The 13,520-nt window shown below is 48.0% G+C and overlaps 1 protein-coding gene across 1 annotated transcript in view; it reads right to left on the bottom strand.

Annotated features, from left to right (window-relative positions):
• LOC310783970 (LHFPL tetraspan subfamily member 2a protein-like) overlaps nt 1-9,087 on the bottom strand; it is a 14,385-nt gene extending 5,298 nt beyond the window's left edge. Inside the window, exon 1 of the mRNA XM_083644911.1 lies at nt 8,950-9,087. The gene's annotated coding sequence lies outside the window, so the exon portion shown is untranslated. The remainder of the gene's footprint in view (nt 1-8,949) is intronic.
• Between the last annotated feature and the right edge of the window lie 4,433 nt (nt 9,088-13,520).

Here is a 13,520-nt window from a genome sequence, read left to right as displayed (position 1 = left end):
TGTGATTCTGCAGAGCTCATCTTAATTAGGGATGAACACATCTAAAATACACGGTCTAATCACCCATTATTTTATTATTTTTTATTACTGGTTGACACTCATAGCTTTTCCCCCTATATTCCCCCTATTTAGAGCAACATATAAGCTACCGTGGAGTTATATCTACCAAAAAGGAAACAGCTCATATAAACAGGAAGCAAACAGGAAGCAACGTTGTCTGACCAACAGCTGCTGAGGTCCTGCATTGTGAGGATGTGTTTCATGATGGCTGTTTCAATTAAAACTCTCCTACACACTCGTATAACTCTAACCTTTTCCAAAGAGTATAAAATGTGTGCGTGTGTTACGGTGCGTGTGTTCGGGGAGGGTTTGGAGTGCGCCCAACTCTCTATTCTAGTCCTGTAGTCTATTCCAAGCCAAGCCGTAGCTCTTCCTATTGTTATCACAGTTTCCATGTGGCTGTAGCTCTTCACAGCGGTGTCACACAATATTATTCACTCACCACACACAACTACTCTTTTAGCTCTATTTATAGCAACCATCACAAAACAAAACGAATGTGCATCCTGCCAGTGTGTGTATTTATGTGTGGATGTGGACACGAGTAGGTGTGTGTGTGTGTGTGTGTGTGTGTGTGTGTGTGTGTGTGTGTGCGCGCGTGTGTGTGTGTGTGTGTGCTCATCCAAGTGTACATGAACACACGTGCGTATGTAAGCTATGTGTGCTTCCATGAGTGTTTGTGTGTTTGTCACCAGCCACCCAGGCTACAGTTTGAGTTCCCCTGTGCAGTTTGGGTCTGCAGCTGATTATAGTCCGCTCAGGCAGCAGGACACGGAGCTGTCTGTTAAGACTACAATGCCCACAAATGACCGGCTCGCTCTCTTCAAACTACAGGGGTTGAGCACATACCTTTTCTAGGCGGTTTCTGTGATCTCCCCCGTGCTCACTTACAGGAGGTTTCTGTGATCTCCCCCGCGCTCACTTACAGGAGGTTTCTGTGATCTCCCCCGCGCTCACTTACAGGTTTCTGTGATCTCCCCCGCGCTCACTTACAGGTTTCTGTGATCTCCCCCGCGCTCACTTACAGGTTTCTGTGATCTCCCCCGCGCTCACTTACAGGTTTCTGTGATCTCCCCCGCGCTCACTTACAGGTTTCTGTGATCTCCCCCGCGCTCACTTACAGGTTTCTGTGATCTCCCCCGCGCTCACTTACAGGTTTCTGTGATCTCCCCCGCGCTCACTTACAGGTTTCTGTGATCTCCCCCGCGCTCACTTACAGGTTTCTGTGATCTCCCCCGCGCTCACTTACAGGTTTCTGTGATCTCCCCCGCGCTCACTTACAGGTTTCTGTGATCTCCCCCGCGCTCACTTACAGGTTTCTGTGATCTCCCCCGCGCTCACTTACAGGTTTCTGTGATCTCCCCCGTGCTCACTTACAGGTTTCTGTGATCTCCCCCGCGCTCACTTACAGGTTTCTGTGATCTCCCCCGCGCTCACTTACAGGTTTCTGTGATCTCCCCCGCGCTCACTTACAGGTTTCTGTGATCTCCCCCGCGCTCACTTACAGGTTTCTGTGATCTCCCCCGCGCTCACTTACAGGTTTCTGTGATCTCCCCCGTGCTCACTTACAGGTTTCTGTGATCTCCCCCGTGCTCACTTACAGGAACTCTCCTGACTCATACCTCATCATGGCTCTCTGTAGTCTCAGTAGGGATACAACACTAATATTGACATTCGAGAGGAGAAATTAGAGCTCACTGACTTACCTTCCACTAAGGACTTTTTGTGGGTATCAGGAAACAAAACTGATTCTAATGAACTCTATATTAACTTTCAAAGAAAAATAAATCTGAAGACCATGACTTTATCATAACCCACAAGCACCAATGTTTATATTGTGCAAATGTTGACAACAGACTGCTTCAAAATATTGCATGAACATATATGGTGGGGGTGGGGGTGGTGGTAGTGTGTGTGTGTGTGTGTGTGTGTGTGTGTGTGTGTGTGTGTGTGTGTGTGTGTGTGTGTGTGTGTGTGTGTGTGCGCGCGTGCGTGCGTGTCCGTGCGTGCGTGTGTGTGTGTGTGTGTGTGTGCGCGTGCGTGCGTGTCCGAGTGTGCGTGTGAGTGTGGGTACAGTATGTGCGTGCGTGTGTGCATATGTATGTGTGTGTGTGTGCGTACGTACAGTATGTGCGTGCGTGCGTGCGTGTGTGTGCATACGTATGTGCGTGTGAGTACAGTATGTGTGTTTGCGTACAGTATGTGTGTGTGCATACGTATGTGCGTGTGCGTACAGTGTGTGTGTGCGTGTCTGCTGCAATGTCAATTAGAGAATGGAGGGGTCAGTACATCCTGGAACTAAAGAATCCTTTCCGCTTGTTTGCTGGTTATTGAACAGAGTTCTGGGAAAGTGCTCAAATAGCACTTCGTTGGCACAGTCCAGCTTCTCTGTGTTGATGTGTGTGCTGGGGGAGGAGTATTTTACACTTCACAGCGCATCAGAGGCTCAGAATGATGACTTATTCATAACAGCGGTGATGAAGGCGCTGTGGGTGAGAGGTCAGACAGCGGGATAAATTCTCTCTACCTCCCAGTTGGCCTGATAGATATGTATCTCCACACTGTCAGATCTTTGTTACTGCAGTTCTGCATGTGCCTGGAGTGGGGATCCTCCAGTAACTCTTATAGATATGTATCCTCACCAACACTGACAGATCATGGAGTCCAATGTTGTTTTCATAACTCCACGATGCTGAGTTGGACAGATGAACCAGAAGATAATGCTGCTAGGTGAACGCTGGATCAGCAATAATTGCATCTGATCTGGACCCACTCGTTCCCACACTGCACTCCTGGCCTGAAGGCAACATAGCTGCTGCTCCGGACTTACGTGTATGTTGTGAGGGCCTGAAGCCAACTTACACAAAATATTCCAAATCCTTACATCCACCACCAGGCCAACATGAACAGTCTCCCTGCTGCATTATGAGACTTACTATTTATGATGAAATTGACAAAAATAAAGCTCGTAAAAGCCCACGAGCAGCCGTGAGTACGACAGGTTTGGCTGCGAAAACCTGCAGGGCAAACGCTCGATGTACGCTCGATAAAGTGTCGTCTAATGAAGCGTAACATCAGTATGAGCCGGTGCCGTTTCAACGTCCCGGCCGTAGCGTAGCCGTCGGTACGATGAGGCGTATGTGGGTCAGTCAGTTGGCCGTTACTTTGTGGAGGCCACTGGGTCGTAAATGTAGAGTAATTGGTGTGAGATATCAGCCAAGGCGCTGGTAGCATGCCAAGGTGCTGAGGTAATGAGCGGTTGGACTCAGCCAGGCCGGTGCAGCCCTGCTGTGGAGGGGCTGCTGAGAGTGAAAGGGGATTGAAGGTGGGTGGTTGAGGAAGGGGGAGGAGGAGGGGGTGTACTGAAAGATCTAAAGGCCCAGTTGACCCAGATTGCTCCATAGAGGGGGCGGGTAACTCAAGCCGGTACCGTTTCCAAGGAACAATTCCATTCATGGACATAAATTTACAAAATGTGCGAGACGAGATGAGTTGGACGTGTTTTTGTTTCTCTGTGTTAATGGGTGAGAGATGAGTTGGACGTGTTTTTGTTTCGGGTAACGGGGGGTGTGAGCCGTCCCAGTTTAGAACAAGCGGTTTGACCCAGGACCCCGTGGATTCCCCACCCAGATCAGTTGACCCCCCAGGTGATCTGGCCTGGGAGGGTGCCATCAGCTATTTTTTCTTAGCAGCGCAAATTAAGTCAGAGACCCCGGACCAGAAACCTCAAACCGAGGTAATCTCTTCCTTAAGTTGCTGGGCCTGGTGTGGTCAGGCATCTGGACTAGCCAGGGGGAAGGCCTTCAAACCCGAAGCCACATTAGAGACCGTTTTTTCACCATCTTCTGGGCTACACGAAGACCCAAACAAGATGTGGACGGACTGACGAGCGTGGACAAATGACAGTGCGGGGGTGAGGCCACTATGACGAAGGTCTCGCGTGATTCCCCCGCTGTGTGCAGGAGTCAGGAAAACGGGAGTCGTCTTGCAGGAGAGAGATGGAGCATGATGATAGCACTCTGAGTGAGGCAGGACCAAACGTATCCCTCTACCATCAAAGAATGCAAGCAGCTGAGCTCTGGGTGGAAGTGAAGGGGAATGAAGCAATGTAGCTTGAGAGCTAAAACTGACACAATCCACACAGCGGGGGACGGGGGACGGGGGACGGGGGGAGGTCTCACTCATTCTCCGTGCCCATCATGCAGCCTTAGGCCCTGTTTACACAGCAACGCTCCCTGCATAAAAAAGAAATGTTTTAGGTTTTAAAGTTTTAAAGTAAAGGAAAAAAGTGTCTCATTTAAAATGTGTACACAGAGAAGAGAACATTGTTAGATGTGATCTCCCCCGTGCAATTCAAACAGGATTAGAGGACAGAGTTCAAAGTAGATTCTTTCAATAATAAAAGTAAAGCCAGATTGCTCTTCTCTTCTTTGCCCATAGACTGTTGACTGTTCAAAATCCATCCGTAAAAAAAGTAAAATTACTGACTTAATGAAATACTCAAAAAATAATAGACATAAAAGCTACTCAATTGTCAGTAACATGCGTCGATAAATATAATGAGTTACTTCTACCCCTTATTTCCCTTGGACATCAAGACTCTCCCTTGACGTGACAGAGTGGATGCTTGTTTGATGTTGGGTAACAGCAGCAGACAAGCCATGACATTAGTGAGAATGAAGCCACTCCATGCCCTGCAGTCATGACTCTCAAAACCTTCATCGCTGAAATATGTTCCGTGAGACGAACAACAACAAACAGCAGACAAAGCCGCCCTGCCCCGGCTCTGAAAGGCAGGTCTGGGTAACTTGTGAAACCCAAACCACGTCTGCCATCGGAGGTGTTGGGGTTTGAGTGAGAACAAAGCCTTTCAACAGAGAGAGAACTTACACACAGCAGCACTAATGAGATGTGCATTCATATGGTCTCCCCACTGGTCGCCACACCTACCCTTTAGCCTGGGGCAAGCACATACATCCACCTGCTTTCACAGCATGCTTAGCTAGAACATACAGAGAGAGAGGGGGGGGGGGAGGGAGGGAGAGAGTCATGCTAAAGAGAAAAAGTGCTGAAGAGAGAAAACACACACCGATGAGGTCAGTTCCTTCACTTTATAGTTTATATGACGCCTTCTCAGTCCTTCTCCTAGATATTATGAAACAAACCACGCTGCTCTGTGCTCGCTAACCATAACCATGTGAGCCAGGGCTTTTGTAGCTCTCCATAAACACTCAATGAAAGAGAGTTGCGAGAGGAGAAAATGTTTCCCATGGATAGGCACACACCACAACGTCTGCCTCATAACGCCGTCTACCAGTGAGTGAGAGCTCCCATCAAACGCATGTTTAGTGCTTGAAGAGTGCGTTTGGATTTGTTTGGTAAACCGTGATGAAACACTGTCAAGCAATCCAATCTGTTTTGAACACAGCGAGCCATTCAATATTGAATCCGCAACTGTTTGTGAAGGAATGCCAGCAGCTCTAGCACTGAAATGCTAGATGACAATGAGAGAGGCCCCCAAACGGTAAACAAAAGAGCCGAGGAGGCCTCCAACAGCGCGCTGAAACAATGCAGCCCACTTTTCTGACACACAAACACAAAAGCAAAATAGGCAGGCGTACTCAGTGAAGGTGCCAGACTCCGCTCACTCTTGCAGGCCTTAATTGCAGCAAAACGCATGAATTCCCTCCAGAGAGTCGCATCAGCCAAAAAGGTTTGCGTACGTGTGCTGTGAGTAAAGCGTGTGTGCGCAGAGTGCCAAAAGGCCTGAATAAAATTGTCCCTCTTCATCTGTTGCAACAAAGGCAACACAAAAGACATACCAAACACCGGCCCCTCACTCTCAAAGGCATGCCGCCATTGGCCCAGAATGCACTCCTTCATTCTCAAAAGACAGGCCGCTGTGGCCCCTAACCCATTCAATCTGTGCAGCAGCCCGGCCCCTCGCTCTCTCTCTCCGTGCTGCTGACTCTGTAGTGGCCCCACAGCCCGGCCCCTCGCTCTCTCTCTCCATGCTGCTGACTCTGTAGTGGCCCCACAGCCCGGCCCCTCGCTCTCTCTCTCCATGCTGCTGACTCTGTAGTGGCCCCACAGCCCGGCCCCTCGCTCTCTCTCTCCGTGCTGCTGACTCTGTAGTGGCCCCACAGCCCGGCCCCTCGCTCTCTCTCTCCGTGCTGCTGACTCTGTAGTGGCCCCACAGCCCGGCCCCTCGCTCTCTCTCTCCGTGCTGCTGACTCTGTAGTGGCCCCACAGCCCGGCCCCTCGCTCTCTCTCCGTGCTGCTGACTCTGTAGTGGCCCCACAGCCCAGCCCCTCGCTCTCTCTCCATGCTGCTGACTCTGTAGTGGCCCCACAGCCCGGCCCCTCGCTCTCTCTCCATGCTGCTGACTCTGTACTGGCCCCACAGCCCGGCCCCTCGCTCTCTCTCTCCGTGCTGCTGACTCTGTAGTGGCCCCACAGCCCGGCCCCTCGCTCTCTCTCTCCGTGCTGCTGACTCTGTAGTGGCCCCACAGCCCGGCCCCTCGCTCTCTCTCCATGCTGCTGACTCTGTAGTGGCCCCACAGCCCGGCCCCTCGCTCTCTCTCCATGCTGCTGACTCTGTAGTGGCCCCACAGCCCGGCCCCTCGCTCTCTCTCTCCGTGCTGCTGACTCTGTAGTGGCCCCACAGCCCGGCCCCTCGCTCTCTCTCCATGCTGCTGACTCTGTAGTGGCCCCACAGCCCGGCCCCTCGCTCTCTCTCCGTGCTGCTGACTCTGTAGTGGCCCCACAGCCCGGCCCCTCGCTCTCTCTCCATGCTGCTGACTCTGTAGTGGCCCCACAACCCAGCCCCTCGCTCTCTCTCTGTGCTGCTGACTCTGTAGTGGCCCCACAACCCAGCCCCTCGCTCTCTCTCCGTGCTGCTGACTCTGTAGTGGCCCCACAGCACAAAGCCCCTTGGTGACCCTCATATTGCACAACCACAAAGACAGATGTGAAGGCCTCCCTCAGCCCTCTGCTGCTCTCCAGTTTGTTTCTAGAAGGTGTGAGGAGCAGGATTGGTTGGAGAACGGTACAAACTTAAGAACACTACACTAATCCTTACACTGTGGTTTTTAAGGTCTGCTATATAGTATTGTTGAACTTAACTTGAACACACGTTTTAATAGCTGTTTTTAATGCTATTAAAAACAGCTATTGATGATGTACCTTGCATTTCTGGGGTTATTTTGTTGTTTGGTCACAATAACCCATTGATACCTGATGCAGCATTTGCGTGTATATCCCTCATTTGTGTGTGCATCCCTTTAAGACCGCGAACCGCGTTAACGCGGTTCGCGGTCTTAAAGGGATACACACACAAATGCTGCAGCATCAGGTATCAATGGGTTAAGATATTTCCAGCACAGTTAGTTACAATAGGAGAACCGTTCTCAGGAATCTAAAACATCCACAGTAAATGTCACGTTTTGATGTCAGTCCGTCAGAATCCTCAAACAGCATTATCCCAATGATAGAGCAGAATGCACTGCAGCCACCGCACACGTGAGTCAGGGCAATCTCACTTTTCCTCGCCTGTAAACCTCACGCCCGACCCGACCCCAGCAGCACACTATCACTATGCTCTCTTCACCTACAATTATATAGACACCTCTAACCCATAGAACAAGTCCAGGCCTGAGCTCTGCAGGTTGTCAAAACTCCTGTTGGGAAGTGGAAGGAGACGAGGCAGGTTGAGGGGAAAGTGGGCACAACAAAAGAGCCAATTACAACACATCCTCACAAAATAAAGCCTGGAATTGACTAATAAACTGATATCAATGTAAAGTATACCCTCGTATACTCGTCATGTAGAACCAATAAACCCGATAGTGACGAGCAGTTTCTGAAGGATGGTGACTCTGCCCTGGTTTGTCCTTGAGCACAGCTAAGGGAAACAGTGAAGTCTTCCTGGCTTTGTTTAGTTGACGTGATGGTTCCACTCTCCTACACAGTGGAGGCTCTATATCAGCCTGGGCTCCATGGGTGGCTCATGGCGATGTGCTTCCTCCCCCTCGCTTCAAGGACACACGCTTGTGGTGGAAAGAGAAAGTGCTGCTGTGTGCTGTGTGCACGACGTATAAAAGGAATAAAATAAAACATAAAGTGCCCTATAATAAGCATTTAAGCTTCTCGTGGAAGTGATTTCTGTAATGGGCGCTGGGCTGTGATGTCAAACTGCTACCAGATGTTCTACCTGAACACACACAGTGTGGGCAGGCTGCTGACGGCTTACTGCAACTGTGAATATCTCCCTTTCATCTTGAACCAACTCGTCCCCGCTTCTCTCTCTATCTGCATCCTATTTCATTTGGAAGGAGATGGAGAAATGGCAGAGTTGAATGGTTGTGGTTTGTGTCTGGGTGTGATCTGGGCTCTTTCAGAGGGGGGGGGGCGAGCTGGCACCCTCTGCACAGTTTCTCTGTGGCAGAGGACTTAATGAGGCATGCATGGACACACACAGGCTCCTACTACTCCTTAATAACACAAAGACACGTTGTGCTGCTGATAAACAATGCAAACACTTGATTCTGACAGAACACAGACAGACAGCTATTATTGGACCAGTTATAGTGGGCAATCAAGCCACTGGTGCGTGCGTGCGTGCGTGCGTGCGTGCGTGTGAAAATCGCCCTCAAAACACAGTTCATTCAATGCCTTTCCTTTCCCAACTAGGACTTCATTACATAGCCTGTGTAGCCCTTCTCAGGACGCGAGTTTATACCAGCGTCCTGAGAAGGTCTGACAGCCTAAAGCCAAAGAGGAGAAGAAAGAAGGAACTTGTATGAAATCAGAGCATGAATGGCACCGCTCCGCAATAATTAGATTTTAAAACGCATCTATGTTGTCTTCATGCAAGTTGCCTCTTACTTACGTTGAGTGAAAGCGTAGAATATCTGCAGGCTGTTCTTTGTTTTGAAGCGCTGGTTCTTGTCTCGGGGCAGACCGGCCCGGCTTTCCAAACTTCATTCACTGACTCTCCTTTCTTCAGCTCCTTATTCTTGACTTCTTCTCCCTCACACAAAGCCATCCCACTAGCATCTGACGTCGTCCTTTCTCTTTTCTCTCTCTCTCTCCTGCCCCCTCTCTCCTCTCCGCTTCTCCCTTCCCCCACTCACTCCGTTTGTGTCAGAACGACAAGAAGAAAAGTTGCAGAGATGATGAATTCCTGGTTTACGCACAGCGCGCTCCCTGGCGACTTCTGATCAGTTCTCACCATTCACTGAGTCTGCACCGGTAAACATTTACACATCGATGCAGTCATGGATTTCTGTAAGTCAACGAACACGCACCTCATGGCTGATGTGTTTATGCGACGATGGGGAAATGACTCATTGCAACTTCTGTTATTTTAAAGTTAGCCCAGCATGTGGTTAATGTGAAAAGGCTTAATTTAACGCGCTTTTACGCGCGTAGCCTACTTTCTTCGTTTTTCCACTCTATTTTGTTCTCCTATTATTAACGGTAGGCAAGAGTGGTATATCTGGTCCCCAACCCCATTGACTGTACTGTAGGGGGGGGGGGGGGGTACATACCTGCCAACACTCCAGACTTTTGGGCCCTATGGGAATGTCCGTGATGAAGTTCCACCACTGGTCAACAGTCAGTGGGAAAAGCGTGGTCGGGCAGAACGGATGGGCGGAACACGTGGGAGACAGAGAGCTCTGTGTGTGTGTGTGTGTGTGGGGGGGGGGGGGGGTAAAATGTGCCCTACTGCTATCTCTTTTAGTTAAAATTGGCTAAGTGGGTGGTGTCTGGTGATGGTGTCAGTCACGATTATGAAGTAATCAGTGATGTCACTCAAGCAATTGTGATGTCAGTAGTGATGTCACTCGAGCAATTGTGATGTCATCAGTGATGTAATAAATCCTTCCTGGTATGTGCCGATGGCGCACAGTTGCACGATGGTGCCTAGGTGGGTGGGCGGTGTCTGTCTGTCAGTCCAGAGTCTCCACCCTAGGAATCGAGCGCTTATTTTGTTAAAATTAGGTAAGTGGTGTCTGTCTGTGGGCTCGGTGTCAGTCACGATTTGTGACGGAAGTGATGTCACTTGAGCAATTGTGATGTCATCAGTGATGTCACTCAAGCAACTGATTGCCCAACTGTGATGTCACTCAGGCAGTTGTGATGTCATCAGTGATGTCACTCGAGCAACTGATGTAGTATGGGCCAATGGCGCACAGTTGCATGATGGTGCCTAGTTGGGTGTGTCTGTGTGTCTGTCAGTCACGATTTTGGAAGGCCGCGGAGCGGCTGATTTCCATAACTGCAGCCATCCTGAGTCTTTCCTGAGTCCCCACAGTAGGAATCAAGTGTGTGAGATTCCTAGTATCATAAAAGGGGGGCCTGACAGAAAAAGTTTGGGAACCACTGGATTGAGGTGATCAGTAAACACTCATTCTCTGGACTTTAATTTTCATAAATTCCTATTGTTGAATGGTGATTGTTTCCTCAAATAAAATGCTGATAATATTTCCAAGGGCAACACCAAAATAGGTTATCAATGCATTTGGTGGTGGGGGTCAATTGAGGAATATGCAGAGAATCTGTATTATTTTTGTTTGAGAAGTAAAGTAGGCTATAATGAAACTGACTATTTTTGTTATTCCAACTTGAGTAAAATGAAACTCAATTAACATGTTACTTCAGTACAGCAGTAGTAGTAATAGTAGTAGTAGGCTATATAGCTATTCTAATATTCTTCTGATCTGTATTGCTTGATTTGTAGCAGTGGTTCGTTATTACACGTTAAATCACATAGACAGCAATCTTGAAGTGTCTCCAGATTAGATCCCTTTTATTTGAGCGATGTTGCTTTGTGGCAGTGTGGTGGAGGCCAGGGAGCCAGTGAACCACCTTCCTTGTTTTCAAAGGCCCCAACCCAAGTTTACTGAAGAAAAGTCTTCAGACAATGCACATGCTGGCGGAAAGCCAACATCTTGATGCTTCTGATGAATCAGTTCTTCAATAGAAAAACAATACTGGCGGATCAGCAGGTCTCAGAACTGTGTGTGCTCGCGTGTACGTACACACACACACACGTACACACACACACACACACACACACACACACTGACACACACACACACTAGCTTCTCTTCCCTCCTCTGGAAGAATGGGTGTTTTCCTCTGCTAGCTCTGTAGGCAGACAGGGAGCCAGCCATAGACACAAACCACACTAATTACACTGTGGTCTGTGGAATGGTGACAACTCAGACTGAAGACTGTCACACTGGGACCCTATTAAAATGTTGAGGAGGGCAAATCCACGGAATGACACGGGACCATTTGCTTGTTTGGGGAAATAGCACAGTGTGTCTTGTACATGTGATATCGAGATATTTACTGTAGGAAGTGTGTGGGTTAGCACAAGGAGATCAATACAGTATAGTCTTTGATATTGTTCTCAGCACATAGGCTGCAGATGTGCCAGAGGTCCTAAAGGTTACAAGCACCAACGAATATGATTCTGCTTGCTGTATTAACAGACTTAAAGGTTCTACGGAAAAGCTCCTGTGTTGAGAAAACTCGATGATACGTAATCAAGTGAGTAAACGGAGCCTGGGTGCTATTTGGTACTAAAAATAAATCTCCGCTTGTTGAATATCACAGAACAGTTCAATTGGCTCGTTAAGTCGTACTAGTCACCTAAAAGACACAGCTTCTTACTAGTCACCTAAAACACACAGCTTCTTCTGATGGTACACTTCTCCATGTTTTATAATGGTCACTCATTGTAAATCACTCCCAGGCCCAGTGTCATTTCTGTATAGTGTAACTGTTCATCTAAGGCCAGTGCTCCTTCCCTCTTTGGTATCCTGTAGTAGAGGTTTGGTATGTGGAACTCCAGCATCCATTCCAACAACACAGAGCTTTCCTGGCATTCTCCACAGCCTCAAGCTTTATATGTGAGCGTGGTCGGTGCAGATTGGTTGCTTGCTCAGTGAGTGTCTCACGTCTCAACTGCGGGTGAACCACTGTGTCATTTGGTCTGCCCTGCCTAAGACTTCCCCTTTCCACACCAGATCAGGCTGTGTGCACCGTCCTGGTGAGAACGCTGTGGGAGGCAGGCAGCTCTCTAAATAGATAGCCGCGGTCGCATCGGAGCCCCGCTCTCAGAGGCAAGAAGATGCAGTTAGGCTGCAGGGCACCTCCATGGGAAAAGCAGACGGCACTTGGAGACGCTCTGGGAGAGAGATGATTGGATTGCATGGTTAGTGGTTGTGGGGAGGAAGTTCAGCTCAGTGCAAAAATGATGCCATGATGCCATTCCTGGTGATTTCGTGTGCGTGCGTGTGTGTGTGTGTGTGTGTATGTGTGTGTGTATACACGCAGTATATAATGTGTCTGTTTTTGTATGTGTGCACAGGACTTATATAATTGTGTTGATTGCAGTAAAGCTTGAAGTATAGCTGCACTGAACCTAATTCTGAGCAATCCCAGGGTTTAAAAACTCCTTAAAAGATGTAAGCAGTGATGTCAGAGAGTTACTTAGAGTTAGAGTTAGAGTTAGAGTTAGTTAGAGTTAGAGTTAGTTAGAGTTAGAGTTAGAGCTAGAGTTCATTAGAGTTAGTAGTTCCTGAAAAGAAGCCTTAACGTTGGAGAAGGCATGGCATTCTGATCAACTTGGCCAACAAAGAAACACACTTTGGAGCAATATGTACTGAGAGTAGTTTTCCAAAGTTTCAACAACAGATTCTTTGTGTAATCATATAGTTTCCAAGTCATGGAATAGCTTGATGCCTAAATATCTCTGACCATTTGGTGCCCATATGAAATTGTATGTTTATTTTCTCCATGATTTCAAATTTGGAGCCTTTAGTGTCGACAGTCCTCCCCGCCTCAGAGCTAGAATTAAGTTGGTCAAAATTACGGTGTCCCAAGTTGTCAATTATAAAAAACTTAATATGATGCCTATTAATTTACCTTAAACTTTCTTATCTATGGAATTCAAATAATCTCAAAAGACAACTTCCCAGAGACAAAGAACTTGCTGTAGATCTTATTTATTCAGGCCGTATCTTAAAGTCATAAACTTTTTGATTTTTGATTTTTGGAGTATAACAATGGGAATACATAACAGATTTGTCTCGATCACATGAATGAGATTTGTAACGTGCACCAAAGTCTTGCAACATTCTAAAGGAAAATAACACATTTTACAGAGCAGAATAACACATTGTCCCCTTCAAAATGCATCGGGTGTTTTGCTGTATTGCCAGTCCTTGTAACCACAACCACAGTTAATGTGAGGGTGAAAATATCTTGAGGTAAACATAAACTAAGGCAGCAGTGTGGATTATATCTTGAGGTAAACATAAATTGAGGCAGCAGTGTGGATTATATCTTGAGGTAAACATAAACTGGGGCAGCAGTGTGGATTATATCTTGAGGTAAACATAAACTGGGGCAGCAGTGTGGATTATATCTTGAGGTAAACATAAA

The sequence above is a fragment of the Poromitra crassiceps genome (assembly GCF_964638095.1).
Source record: "Poromitra crassiceps genome assembly, chromosome: 10".
In the NCBI taxonomy this organism is placed as follows: domain Eukaryota; kingdom Metazoa; phylum Chordata; class Actinopteri; order Beryciformes; family Melamphaidae; genus Poromitra; species Poromitra crassiceps.
The sequence above is the reverse complement of the archived record's forward strand: the minus strand, read 5'-3'. Positions and strand labels throughout refer to the sequence as shown.